Genomic DNA, 15,523 nt, shown 5'->3' with positions numbered 1-15,523 from the left:
TTCTTTAAGTAGAAAAAATAATCCCAATGCTTTTAGAAAAAAAAATTTTTTTGATTAAAAATTCCAGCAAATGAACAATCTTTGTTACAGGTAAAATGAAATATGTTGTTGGATCTAGTGAAATAGTTGAATAATTTTCGTGCTATTTTTTCACCTTTATTTTTTCTAGGAAGACATATTTTCCCCTACTATTTCGAATTAGGTGTCATATCTGTTACACCACCCTCATTGAAAACCCATCCATCTCCAAAGAAAGAACCTTTGCTCTAGCCCAGATGTTAGTTTTACTCCCTTGTTATTTTCTAGCAAAAAGAATCCCTGGAATACCAGAATATCTGGAATATGAAAGTGACCATGGTCACTTGCTTGCAGTCAGATAGACATTTAGGGAAAATAAAAGGTGGTCTCTTTAGTGACCATAAGAATCAAACAACCTATAATGCAGCATGCTATGACATCAAAAACTTTCTTTAGATTTGCTTTAAAAATTTATCATGCACCTCTTCTCCCCCACTACCAATAAAACTTTAGTTTTTGATCAAAGACTATTAAGTTATAGCTATTACAAATAATCATTTTCAGCGATGGCGAAAATCATGATAAAGTTCCTCCAAATCATATAAAAGTGTTGGAAAGTTTAGCCACTATTCTTGACTATTTATCTACTAATTTATCTACTGAAACTCCCTTTCCTTATTTGTATAAACTTGAAAAAACTGGTTTAGAAATTAATCGACAAAAATACGCATTTATTACAGACCATTTTGTAGGAAAATAAACTGTTATTAGGTGTGTCACAATTTTTTTCCCACTTGTATAGTTATAGTAAATATTAGACCATCATAAATGTTATCATTTAATCTTTAGAAATAATTTTATTCATGCTCTCATTGCAATTTATGTTGAGTTTTAGAACTTTGAATGGGCTTTTCACTTATGCTCTTTTTTATCCCTTGGTCTCTTAGACCGGTGCATAAGTGAGAGTTCATTGTACATAACTAATATTATAATTTTATCTCAGCACATTTTATATAAGCTAACCGTAACGAAATGATTGAAAATTGTTCTTAAAAAATTAAGTTACGAATACAGACATAATAAGAATTTGCAATAAATGAGGCGCAATTTTAATTCAGTGTGAGTAACCAAATTTTTCCTCAAAAAATAAGCACCTTTAAAGTATTTTTTAAGCACTCAGAAAACCTTTTTAATCACTTTCTAAAAAAAAAAAATCATAACTGGGATCTATACAGTAACAAAAATTATTTTTTTCTATCCTTTTAAAGTTCTTAATTTATAAACATAAAATCAATAAAATTCAAAAACATTTTCAAAAACTTTACATAATCAAGATAAAATAACTAGTTTCTAATAAATATTGCAGAGAAAATTATAAAAATCATGAATTTTTTGTAATTTAGAGCGACAATCGATACCGCAAAGAAAAAATCTCTTCTTAAAAGATAAAAAATTAAGCACTTTTTACTAACATTAAATAAATAAAGCACCTTTAAGGGCTTTTAAAAAACGAAAATCAAAAATTAGCACCCTTAAGCACTTTTTAAAAAGGCTACGCACCCTGTAATTGTTAACAATATATAACGATAACATTATTCTATAACAGTTCGCATTGGAAACAGTTATTTCTCTTCAATCTCTGTATTTTTTGAAATGTCGATATAAATAATAAGATTTATATTTGGCAACATCTTGTCTCTCTTTTTTTTATTTGTTATTTATTCTTTTTTTTTGTTACTGTTTACATCAAGACAAGCGCGAGTTTATTACATGAAAAGTACAAGCGGGATATATACTTTCTATTACAATGGGTAAACAATTATTATTTAAAAAAAATTATAAAAAAGCACAAAAATTTGCATTAACTTTCGACCAAATTGGAATATTGGAAAAAAAATTTTTTTTCTCGGTTATTTTATAACTTAAATTGATCCTATCAGCACATCGAATTTCAACTATGTAGTTGTATTTCAACGGGTAATAGATCGGCCACTTTTCTTTTACTACAACTTTAACAGTTAATAATATTGGAACTAAAAACAGAATCGTAAATTTTTTATTTCATCAAACTCTTTGTACATTTTTTTGCACACCTACGCAAATTTAAGTAAAAAGGAAAGTAGGGAGTTAAAATGTAATAAAAGAGTGAGAAAATATTCTCAAACTTAAAATTGCAATTTTTTTTTTAACAAATTAGAGTTTCAAAAGAAGAAATCTCCGTGTTAAATTCATGAACAAATATGCAGCATTTAACAATTAAGACTTTTTAAACTAATTACACCGATAAACGCATTTTAAAAAGTTGCAGATATCTTGATATTCAAGGCATTTTCGAAAACAATTGAAATATGCTGATTCAAGATGTGGAAACCATTTATTTCTAACGTTTATTAGATATACTTCTTCAACCATTAATATTTCACTTGAATTATTTACTGTTACATTGAGCAATCATTAACATGTTATTAGCTAAGAAAATATGGAGATTTAAGTCCCATATGGTAGATACTACACAGAGATGTCTTTCTTTTTTTTCCAATGCCCACCTTTTTAGGATGACCCACCTGGGCATCATACAGGCATCTAAGGGCAAATTTGTTGGCCACTCTTTCAGGGGCACCATATTAGGTGGGCCAACGTTGCTCCCACAGTAAGGACAGATACTACATAGAAAGAAAGAACATCCATGCCTTGCCCAGGATTCGAACCTAGAACCTTTCAGATGCAAGGGCGGTTCCCTAACCCCTACACAGGCCGGTCGGCACAGAAATATCTTAATTAGGACAGAATCCAAACATACTGAAAACACTTCATTTATTCTTTTCTTACTTTATATGAAGTATAACCTTAGATTAATTCTTTTAATTGAAGGTATACTTCAATGTTGTTTTGCGTTCCAAGGTTGGCATAGCATCTTTAACGTCCACACAGTAGCGAATGGCCAACGGAGAAAAAAACACCAGAAGAGAAAGCACCAAAAAGAATCCAGAAAAAAAAAGGATCACTTTAACACTTATATGAACTTATCATACGATTCGATTTGGGCCGTTGAACCCGAATTTAATGAAATTTAATATTTATTTTAATGGAATTAGATCTTTTTTAAAAAAAAAAAAAATTAAAGTATATGGCTTAGTTTGAATTTCAAGAAAGGAACTTTTTGCACTTCATGCTACTTGACTATATGTTTATTATTCTTAAGAAGCTCCACAAATTTTTCTGAATTTCAATAATTACACCTATTGTATTGTGATAAAACTATGTATAGTGCGAAAAAAAATGGACCACCCTAAATAACTTTTGATCTAATGATTGGATCTTCATGTTCTAGGACTCAATCTTAATGGCTCGAGGGGGTGACCTCAAATATGCTAATTAATAAGTGCAGACAATATTTTAAGTTACGAAATAGGACACGGACTCTGAATAAACATACCTTTTCTTGACGTATTCGGATTTCTGACCCCTAAAATATAGGGGGCAACCGCAATCTGGGAAATATGGTCCTAATAGTTTGGTTGGGAAAACGCTCCAAAGTTTGGTCCCATTAATGTTGATTTTACTTTTTGTATATTTCGCTATATCTCGAGAACTTTTTAAGCGAATTAAAAAAATTTTGCAAACAATTATAAAATTCGCTTATCTAAAGATAACTCCATGCAAAAAATAACTTTCAGTACATATTTATTACTTTTTATTATAGTATTTAATAATGGACGAAAAAGTTTTGAATTGTAAGGTATACAAACTTTCGTATCATTTTAAAGAATGTAATTTTACAAGGCAAAATACAAAATTTGAGCAAAATCGGTCAAATTCTTAATGAGAAATCAAATTTTAAATATCTGACTTTTTTTGAAGAACGTGATCCGATCATTAGATCAAAAGTTATTCAGGGTGGTCCGTTTTTTTTGGCGTACTGTACAATCATTGCTTTTCCCACTAGACATTAATTTACGAAACATTTTCATATTTTTTGTTAATATTTTTAACTTGTCCCAAAATTAACCTATTCAGAATTTTTTAGTAACAAATACATTACGTATATTGACACTATTAAGTATATTATATAATTCCCAATTAAAAAAAAATCAGGATACGAATTAAAAGACTTTTTCCTCAAACTTCAAATTAAGCTTTATATTAATTACATTCGAGTAAATGTTTACCTACATTATTCATGCTTTTTACAGCTTGAATTAAATTGGTCATTAAATTCAAGCAAATGTAAAAGTTGTGCTTTTTTTTTTAAAAAAAAAACTGTTAATTTTTCCTTGCTTTTAGTGCCAGCGACAAAAATGTGTATTGAGTTTCTTCGGCTTGCCCGTCTGGCCAAAATGATTTTCTCAGTATGTATTGCATTAATTTCTTCAAACCATTTTAGTAACGATAATAATATAAAAAAATTAAAAGCATTAAAAATTTACTCCAATTATTAGTTTCTAATAATCTTGGCTTCACCGGCCATCGGTGACCCCCATGGCATTCAACGTGTTAATGTAGGAAGATAAGAAATTCGTAGCATTTCATTCTTATTTGTTTGTGAGTAATGTAATTTAAAGGCATTTTTTTCAGCATCTTCAACTGTGATAAAAGTGGAACAAAAAAGAAAAAAGCAAAGAAAAAAACAAACAAACATTTCTCTCCCAATTTTAAGTTTTTATTGAAGTATCATTGACAGCGATTTGTCGGTATCTGTTGGCAGGATGCTATTTCTAGGGATGACTGTAAATTAGGATTGTATAACTGACCTCGTACCTCGTAGTACTGTCAATAAATTGATTAGCATTTTAAGTACAACTGGAATAACATTTGAGCTAGTGATCGGAAATTCGGATTTTAAATGTACAATTTTTTTTTAAAATTCAATTTCTCAATAACTATTCGTCCGATTTCATTCAAATTTTGTATTTTGCCATATTAAATTTTTTGAAAATAATTTGCATACCTTAGAATTTAAAATGTTTTCAACCATTATTAAATAAAATAATAAAAAATAACTATTATTAAGAATTATTTTTTGCCGGAAATTATCTTTGGATAAACGAAATTTGTAATTGTCTACAATTTTTTTTAGATTTGCTTTAAAAGTTATCGAGACATGGCGAAGAACACAAAAAGTAAAGTTAATAGTAAGAGGTCCAAACTTTTGACTCCCCTGTTTAAACTGTCGGGAATATATTTCCCAGATTGCGATTCGTATTTTGATTGTACGGAATCCAAATCTGTCAGGCAAAAAAAAAAAAAAAAAAGAAAAGGAAAGTTTCTTCAAAGGAAGTACGTTTTTGTATCTGATTTCGTAACTTCAAATATCGTCTGCATTAATTAATTGGAACATCCGGCTTGCACCGACCACAGTGTGAAATATCCTCAGTGGTAGGTGGATTATGGGTTAGAGTCCCCTTGCCGTCAGGTTAACCGTGGGAGGTTCTCGTGGTCTTCCTCTCCATGTAACGCAAATGCGGGTTAGCTCCATCAAGAAGTCCTCCACGAAGGCAAATTTCTCCCAATACTCGATCCAGGAGTTCCCTTGTGTTCCGGATTGGGTTCAAAATTACAAGGCTACGGACTTGAACATTAGTAGTCGTAAACCCATAAAATTGGGTTGGTTGTTTAACGACAGTTATAAAATAAAATAAAATATTTGAAGTCACCTCTTTAAGCCATTAAGATTGAATTTTGATACGTAAGCATCTGATAACTATATCAAAAGTTATTTAAAGTGTTGTTCCGTATTTTATTACTAAAAAAAATTTTTTTACGCACTGTATACGACATTGTATCACGCTTTATATTAAAATAAAAAATAGTCATATTGCAATTTTACTTATGTTACATTTCCCAACTCTTAGTGATTTTGTTTCGTTAAACTAGTAGACTAAACGCAAGGGGGAGCAATCACTTTGTAAACGCTTCGATGAGTTTGGTAATGGAAGCACGCGACATTGCTCATGGTAATGGCAAATACAATGGATCGTTCATTGGTCATAAACTGTATCAAATATGAGGCGTTTATTACAATATGAAAATGCTAACATTTTAAGGGACCATCAACATATTGAACAACATAGTAAAGGTTTGAAGCAAAATGCTGATTGTTAAGTTTTATTTGATATTGTCCATAATTTGAGTTTGAGCAAATAAAAATATATATTAGAAGCAATAATTTGACATCTTGGAAATTTTATATGATTAAAATATTTTCTTATTATTTAAAAATCTATAAAAAAGTTTATGAAATTTAAATCTTTAGTACACATGTTTTTCAAAATCTATTTGATATATTAACATATATTTTTTAGAGAGCTTTATACTAACTTCCTTAATCCAATTTTTAAAAAACTTGTTTTAAAATTTTAAAATAAAACACACCAGTATTTTCAGCTGAATATGTATTAAAAAGTAGTAATACTTAAATAATGATTCAATTTGTAATTATTAAAATTATCTTTATATCTGATGATCTGAAGATCTAAATGAGGAGAGATTTAAAACTCTTTTGAGTAACTTCTTAATTATTACAGTTCTTCTTCTAACTGTAATAGTGTTTAAAATTTAATTTTTTAAGGAAAAGAAAATACAGATTTTTATAATAATGTAAAGATATTGAGAAACTATGAGTAGTCTCAATATTTTCGAAACAAATAAGGCAGATGAAACTATATGAAGGCAATATACAGGGTGATTCTAAAAAGATGGGCAAAATTTTAGGAAGTGATAGTACACACCCAAGCAAACAATTTTTATCAAAGAATGCATGGTCGAAAACAAAACGCAAAGGTGCTGGCGCATTTGGAAAGTTGTTTGATGCAAACGTTGTTTGATGACGCAGCACCATCTCATTACGTATGAGAAGTGCGAAACTATCTGGACATAACCTTTCCAAACCAATGGATTGGGCGAGGTGGTCCTATAGCTTGGCCACCGCACTTGCCAGATCTTTCATGTCTCGATTTCTTTTTGTGGGGACAGCTGAAAGCTCTTATGTATGAGACTCCCATTGAATCTGCAGAAGAACTTGTCGCCAAGCTTTCGGCCGCTGCAGGGAAAGTTCGTGATATGCCTGTTGTGTTTCAGAATGTTTGCCTATCTTTTCTTCGCCGTTGTACTGCGTGCATAGCCGCTGCCGGCCACTGTTTTGAACCCTTATTGTAATCACATGTCATTAAATTTGCTTTTATAACTTAACTTCATCGTTCTTTGTGTATTTTTGCCTCATATAAGAACATAAACTTTGACACCCTCTAGCAGTTTTGCGTTTTGTTTTCGACTATGCATTATTTGATAAAAATTGTTTGCTTGGGTGTGTACTATCACTTCCTAAAATTTTGCCCATCTTTTTAGAATCACCCTGTATTAAGTAGGTGAGTAGACATTCATATAGTATAGATCAACATGTGTAATAAAAAATATTACTTCAGTACACTCATGATTATAATAATTTATATTAAATTGTGCTAAATCTTCTTAAAACTTGTTATGATATGATTCCAGAAAACATAATTGTAAAGGATATCAACTAAATCCATCTCAAAAGACTAGGTAGGGTCAAAAGTAGGGTCTGTTTAAAATCATGTCTTCTAAACAACTTTTCAGATTCTAAATTTTATAAGTTTCGATTAGCAACTATTATTACAAACTAAATAAAAAAAAGACGGTGGTTTGGTTGGAAAAAATATAAATTTAATAAAAATTTATATGAATATTAAAACCTGCTAATGTAATCACTAACTGTTCTAAAAAAAACTCAAACAAACCCAACAGGAAGTCTTGCTATACTCCTCTGACGTCATAACAGAACGTGACTATTTCTATTTTCAAGTTTTTAATGCATTACTCCATTGAATTTGCAGCAATGGGTAAGGGAATTTATACATCTTAATTTCAGATAACAAATTAGTGCTTCGACGCATAGTGCACCCAAAGCCAGAACAACGGAAGAACTTGCAAACGAATTTTTCGCAACCGAAAACAAATAATTACATTAAAAAATAAATCAAAAGATGATGAAAAAAAAAAGAAGAAATTAATGCAAGCAAATCTTCTACTGGAAGTTTAAACAACCTCTTCAAATACTGCCGTTCAGAATAAAGTAAATAAAAGTTGCTTTATAACTTATTTGGATTGACACAATTACGTATTTTGGTGAACAATATTTATTGATTTTTTCTATACCAATAAAATTTTATATTTCTCTAGACTTCTTTCCAAAGTTTGTTTACAAATTTTTAATAAGCATTTTAATTTAAAGCAATCAACCGGAAATGGCTTATTCTTGTTGTAAATAAGTTTTATTTTTTATTTTTTTAAACATATAAGCTTAAACCATATCTTAAATATTTATTGGAAGTTTAGTATATGTGCTTTGGTAAAAAACAAAATTATTGTTGAGCAAGATACTCTATCCATTATTGTACTTGATCTCAGTGATCTTGATCTGATATCAGTGATTTTATCGATTAGTGCATATAGTTGAAAAGGAGAACTGCACTATTAAATACGTATTATCATTTATGGTTTTGTATCCTCTAACCCTCCGTTGTTATAAACTATAATAAACGATTATATTTTTTCAAATAATTAAAATATAAGATCAATAATGTTTGCTTGATTTCAGCTCTTTTTAATCAAAAAGAACATTATCGATTATTCTTTTAATAATCAACAACGTTATTAATGTTTAATAAATTATTAACTATCTTAAAATTTAATAAAATATTAAAGTTATTTAATTATTTTTTATTCGTTACGTCAAATAAACAAAATAAACGCATCTGAGAACTAGGTCGCAGAATTAGTATTCCTGAAAAGAAATCTGAAACCACGTGTTTATTTTGTTTATAGTTACGCTTTTGAATCGCATTTCTATAAAATTAAATAATTTAAAATTAATAGTACTTGAAATAAATTGAATTATGCAGTGAAAAACTAAAATAGTGGAGAAAGGGTACTTATTTATTTAGAGGAAATGTAAAAAAAATATCATTGGCCCTATTGAAGTTTAATTAATATTACTATGGGTTACTGGTATTATGGTAACTATTAAATAGATACCAAACATACTAATGTAGGACATTAGGTCAAAAGTTATTCAGTTGCTACGTTTCTTATTTTGCTATTATTAGCAATATTAACTACAAGAAGTCATTTTTCAATAATTTGGAAGATTCATTTCATTCAAAAATCGGTGTATTTTCCCAAAATTTAAGGGTTATAATTTATACAGTATTTTCTAATCACCTCTCTTAATGAATATTTTTCAAGTCTTTGCCAAAAATGAAGAAAAAAATAATTATAAGGGGTTGCAGATAAATATTTTGAGCGATGAAGAAACAAAAATGCCATCGAAATCTGTCGAGTACTTAGTGAAACGGACGAAATTAAAATAAAAAAATTTTAATACATTTCCTCAATCAAATTTTTTAGCTGTTTCTAATAATCGGTTTTCAACTCTTCTGTTTTATCTGCAATAAAACAGGTTTCGTAGTTTTTAATCATACTTTCCTCTACGATAGCGTTATGATTATTTTTTGAATCTAAAACTCTAATCTGCGTCTATTTATCTTGAATAAAATTTTTTTCGAAGATTTAAAAAATGTATATTAAAGGCACTCGCTATGGAACACCCTGCATAAAAACTATTATTGAATGTATATAGACACTCGAATTACGTTTTGAAAACAATCGTTTTTGTGAAAATTTCAATGTTAATTCCTCATACTTTTTTATTTATAAAAATTAAAAGAAAGATGTTTTGTTTTGCTTTTTAATTTTGCAGAAAAAATATATTTCTAAAATTGAAATTCCCTATCAAAATATCTAAATAAATAATAAATAAAGGTAACTTTAACGTAATAAAATATTTAAAAAAAAGTGTTTTCAGACGTTTTAAATTTGCTGATTCTCTGATTACTCATTCTAATAGTTCGTGATACTCATAATTTTCAGAAATATAAAGTAAATATGAAAAGGGTTCCAGTTATTTTTTTTAAAGAATATCTAAATTTCCTCCAACTATTTCCTGAATTAAAAAAATCACAATTAATTTAAATGATCGTTTCTGTAGTATATATTTTTGATGAATCTTTCCCATTTTGAATCAAACGTTATTTTTCAATGCATAAAGAAAATTAACGCAGATTATTATATTTAACGAAATAAGGAAACTTAATTGCAATTCAGAAGAATTTCCTTTTAAAAGTTTTGTCAATTTAACTATTTTTTGTTCCAGACATTGAGATCAGATAAGAGGTTCAGGGATAACGTCACTTTGTCTGACATCCGGGATATTGAAAGTGAAACCAGAAGTCATCTTTTATCGCTAATTTGGCAATTAAATAATTTTTGGTGTAAAGGCTCTTTATCCAATACAATTTACGTTTTATGCAGTTAAATCAAAACAACTATTTTTCTAAGAGAGAAGTGTATTTCTAAATATAAACCCATATATAATATAAGTAATTCCCAGTTAAAACAAAACGTTACTTAGTATAATATTACTTTCAGCTTCAGATGATGATGATAACTAAGGAGATTCGTTAAAGAGCTGAATCAAGAGTTTTTTTCGCATTTAAGGTAATGTACACGTTGACGATTTTCGTTGAAGTTCATGAGTTTGTTCTCTCATTTCCTTTCTTTACTCCTTCCACCTCCTCCTTGTTTTATAGTATTAAATAATTTTGAAGATATCAAAAAATAAATAGCATTATGTTAATTTCCTTAAGTGTAATAATATTTTAAACTTTTCGATTCGTTGTATTACAGTTTTTCAGTCGATTGATTCATTCAACTTATTTGTTTATTGTTAACTTAATTTTTTAGATCCCAATTTTTTACAGCTACGGAACCCTAAATAATCAACTTTCTCTTGGCGGAACCCCGACTTTGTAAATAAAGTTTATTAAGGTAATTGATAACGTTATAACCTATACAAGACTATTTTTAAAATAAGTGCAGATTTTACGTAATTTTATCATTCATAATCTTAAGTTAGGCTTAATGTTCGACAGTGAAATTTGCAGTGGATGATTCTCGATTGATGTTGTCGTCGGATTGGTTTTCAAATCCTGCCTTTATACGTGTTTCAAGACGTCACGGAACAATTTTGCTTCTTCAGTATTCATATTTATATTAAAATCACCGTCAAGACAGTAATTATAAGTTAATAATAAAAAGAATATAAAAACAGTTATAGTTTAGTAACATCATTAATCTCATCAAATATTTAAGAGCAAATTTCCGGCGTTCCTAATTTAAAGGTGCTGACATTTTATATCATAAAATTAAAAATAAAAAATAAACTCACCAACTTAATGCATAACAAAATTAAAAGTGAAAAAAAGAATTTAAAAAAAATTATCAAACAGCAGCGATCGCCATAACAACGCAATGCGATGACGACGCATGCGCACTGTTTACTATTACTCTTGTGTGATTGTATATTGAAAAGTGTGATGACGTCCAAATAAGGTGCGTACGCCATCAAACCCAAACCAACACCCAATGGGTAAAAAAAAAAAAGAAGAAAAAAACGTTACAAATGGTAATTAGGGAAACATTTCTTTATTAAAGAATTTAGTCATTTATTTTTCCGATTTGAAAAGCAGGATATGAAAAAATAATGCAATATTTTATAAATGCTTGTTCTTATCATAATGTGTTTAAGATATTGTTATTAGAGATATTATATTTATTTTTCTATTTCATTGGCATAGTACTTAAAGTAATTTCATAAAGGCAACCGAAAGATTAAATAAATTATGAATTATAGGTTGGATTTAAATATAATCAGAGGTTTAAAGACTCATCACTGGTTTATTGAAAATACTCATTCATGGAACCCCAGGGTTCCACGGAACACCATTTGGGAACTGCTGCTTTACATATCAAAAAGTAAATAACATTTATGTTAATTTCAGCATACTAAAACGTTGCTATCGTTCCAGCAAAGATTTATTTACATTTCTGCACTTTAATGGTTACCTAATATATTAATTCCTAGTTAAATTGGTCCCGCAGTGGACTGATCGTTAAGACACGGTTCCCAGCAGATCACCGAAGTAAAGCATTACTGGCTACGGTCAGTGTGCGGGTGGATGGCCACTTGGATTAGTCTGCGTAGGGACCGAGGATGTGCGGTATTGGTCCTCGTTAAACTGTTCTACCGTAAAGTGCTCGACTTCGCGTGCAGGTCGTCGGGCTACCGAAGCGAGGGGTGCCATCCTCTCTGCAGAGGATCAAAATTGTGATGGCATGTCTTCGGATCATCCTCAGGAATGTTTCCCAGACCGTCGCCAATAACCCATTGTGCAGCTCAAGTGCGACGTAAATTAACAACAACTAGTTAAATTGAATCAAATATAATTAAGAGATAATTTATTTTTTTAAAATTTATATTTATTTATTTTTTTAAGCCTGGAAGGTTTCTCTAAGCGTAAGATCTATACAGTATTATTAATTCCTAATTAAATAGAATGAAATATGTTCTTTTAAAAAGCGCCTTCCACAAAATATAAGATAATAATTATATATTCATTCTACCTAATTTAAGTATTATGATAATAGAACTGGGTTATAATTAATTTCTTTATCTCTCTTTAACTGCGAAAGAAACTTATGATTTGATTCAGGTGAAGTTGTTGTTGTTGTTACTTTACGTCGCACTAGAGCTGCACAATGGGCTATTGGCGACGGTCTGGGAAACATCCCGGAGGATGATCCGAAGACATGCCATCACAATTTTGATCCTCTGCGGAAGGGATGGCACCCCCGCTTCAGTAGCCCGACGACCTGCGCTCGAAGTCGAGCACTTTACGGTAGCACAGTTTAACGAGGACCAATACCGCACACCCTCGGTCCCTACGCAGACTGATCCAAGTGGTCACCCACCCGCACACTGACCGTAGCCAGTGATGCTTGACTTCGGTGATCTGCTGGGAACCGTGTCTTAACGATCAGTCCACTGCGGGACAGGTGAAGTTTAAAGGCCGATTTATGGTATTTATTAGTGTAAGAAATTATGTTACATATCGCTCGAAAACATCGATATTTTACGATATATGGTGTTTTTTTTTTTAAATTGATTAGTTTTCAAAATGTTTAGATTGGCCGATATTTTCGTTCCTCAAATAAAATTTATCACTCACGATGATATCGTAACACTATGATAATTATCTTTGCAAATATCATAGTATGCGCCATGGTGACTCCGGGGATAGAGCGTTCGCCTTCCAATGAGGTGAACCGGGTTCGTGTCCCAGCCATGGCTGGACGCCGGCTCTCACCGATCACATTGTTGAGGTAAATATCCTCAGTGGTAGACGGATCATGGGTTAGAGTCCCCTTACTATCTGGCTAACCGTGGGTAACTTTCGTGGTTTTCCTCTCGTAACGCAAATGCAACCCGCATTTGCGTTACGAGTTCCATCAAAAATGTCTTCCAAGAAGGCAAATTTCTCCTAATACTTAATCCAGGAGTTCCCTTGTCTTCTGGATTGGGCTAAGGCTACGGAGTTGAATATTAGCAGTCGTAACCCCCCCCCAAAAATAAAATAAAATAATAATAAATAAATTGGGTCTGCTGTTCAACGACTGTTATGATATTAAATAAAATAACACATCATGGTATTTTACATTTATCATTGTAGATAATGATCCTGATATTGTCGTTTTCGATAAGTAAAGCAAAATTAGAGTTGCGCTAATTATCATATACATTTGATATTTATCATAAAACAGTGTATTCAAGATATATCATGAGAATATAGTCAAAAATATAATATTTGGGAAATTTAAAAATATCGATACTTCTCACAATATTGGCCAGTTTTAGCATTTATATATCCAACTAAGCAAATTTACGCTATTTGAATTTTAAATTATTTCCGATATATGATCTGTAATTACCTCATTGATTTACTGATGACATGGCGAAAAAAATGAAACTATGTTAAATAGCAAATACAAAATGAAAGAATATTTATTTCAAGCAATAAATTATTGATTTTGTTTGATAATTTGCATAAATTAAAACACATTGTGATTGTTTTGTTGAGATTTGATTGAAACTTATAATAGCTGCGTCGTATACTTTTTTGTTCCATGATACTAGACATAAATCTGATTCGTGCGAATTTTATTCTTTTACAAGGTATTTCGTAATTACCGCCTTTAAGTTATATTTTTAGATTGTCAAAGTTGAATTGGAGAAAAAAAGTAATAAGTTTCAAATTATTATTAGAGCGAGGAAAAAAATTGTTATAAAATTTAATGAATCACTATTGAGGAAGGCAGGACTGAAAATTTAAAAAAAAAAACATGTTTCGTTGTTGGAGAAAATAGGGAAGAGTTAAAAAGTGATTATAAGAAACATCACTGAGTTTTATCAACACAATTTCTATAATCTTGGTCTATTTTATAAGAACTAAAATTATTAGAAAGTTTTATAAGACCTGGTTTTTAACGTTTTCTCTTTTTTCCCCCTACCTATGAGCTTATTAATATTGCTTCAGCTTATTAATATTATTAATATTGCTTATTATAATTTGAATGATAAAGTAGTAATTTAGTTTTAAGAATAAATATTTTGTAATATGAGATAACTATTTTTGAAGAGTAAATTATTTATTTTTTGGAAGTATGTCAGTAACAGGTATTGAAATAATTAAAAAGTGTTGTTTTCTTTTCTCCTACTGAAAGTTTTATTAATAGACTTGAATTAATGAAACTACTTTTTACCCAAATAAACATACAAGTGTTAAAAAAAAGCAAAGTACATAATTAAGAGCATACTTCACATCGACCAGCCGTCGCTGGGATTCGAGCCCGGTTTGCTTCATTGGGAGCCGAGCGCTTTTCATCTGAGCTAGCGCGTCCCTTGTAGCTTAGCTTTTAAAGAAATTTCGAAATCTTATAAATCTGGTACATAATCTTTTCATTTCCTTTTTTTGTTAAGGAGAAAGTTGTGCACATTTTAGCTCCCTCTTCTTTTTGTTGCATATGGCGCCCTTTGCTGAGGCTTCTTTCGTCCTTGTCTGCTTGCATCCTTAATCCACTGAGATCTTCCGAATAATAAGACTTGGTACATTGATAAATGTTGTATGTTTAAATAAGACTATAAAAAATTTAATTTTTTCACTAAAGTCACTTTTATCCTTCATCTTCTGCATTTTTTCAAATATTGTGCACAAACGAAATTGCCACTTAATCACGAATCAGCCTTTACATAAATCAAATTGATTTAAATCTTATTATTATTTATCAATCTATCAAAGTAATAAAATAATTTTCATGCATAATTAAGAAAATCATGAGTTTTTTTAAAAATCTATTTTCCAAGAAATTTACTTAAATCTTTTGTAGATACTATAATATCTTTGAACAAAAATATAAATGAAAAAAATGGTTTAAAAGTATGTCATAGTATTAATTATTAGCATGTTGCCCCTGAAGAAAATTCCATCATTAGTATTCCTAAACTTTTACATTTACATTCAAAAGCAACGTA

The sequence above is a fragment of the Parasteatoda tepidariorum genome, chromosome 6, assembly GCF_982258835.1.
Source record: "Parasteatoda tepidariorum strain Cologne lab strain chromosome 6, Ptep-v5.0, whole genome shotgun sequence".
NCBI lineage: Eukaryota > Metazoa > Arthropoda > Arachnida > Araneae > Theridiidae > Parasteatoda > Parasteatoda tepidariorum.
This window is presented reverse-complemented; position numbering follows the sequence as displayed.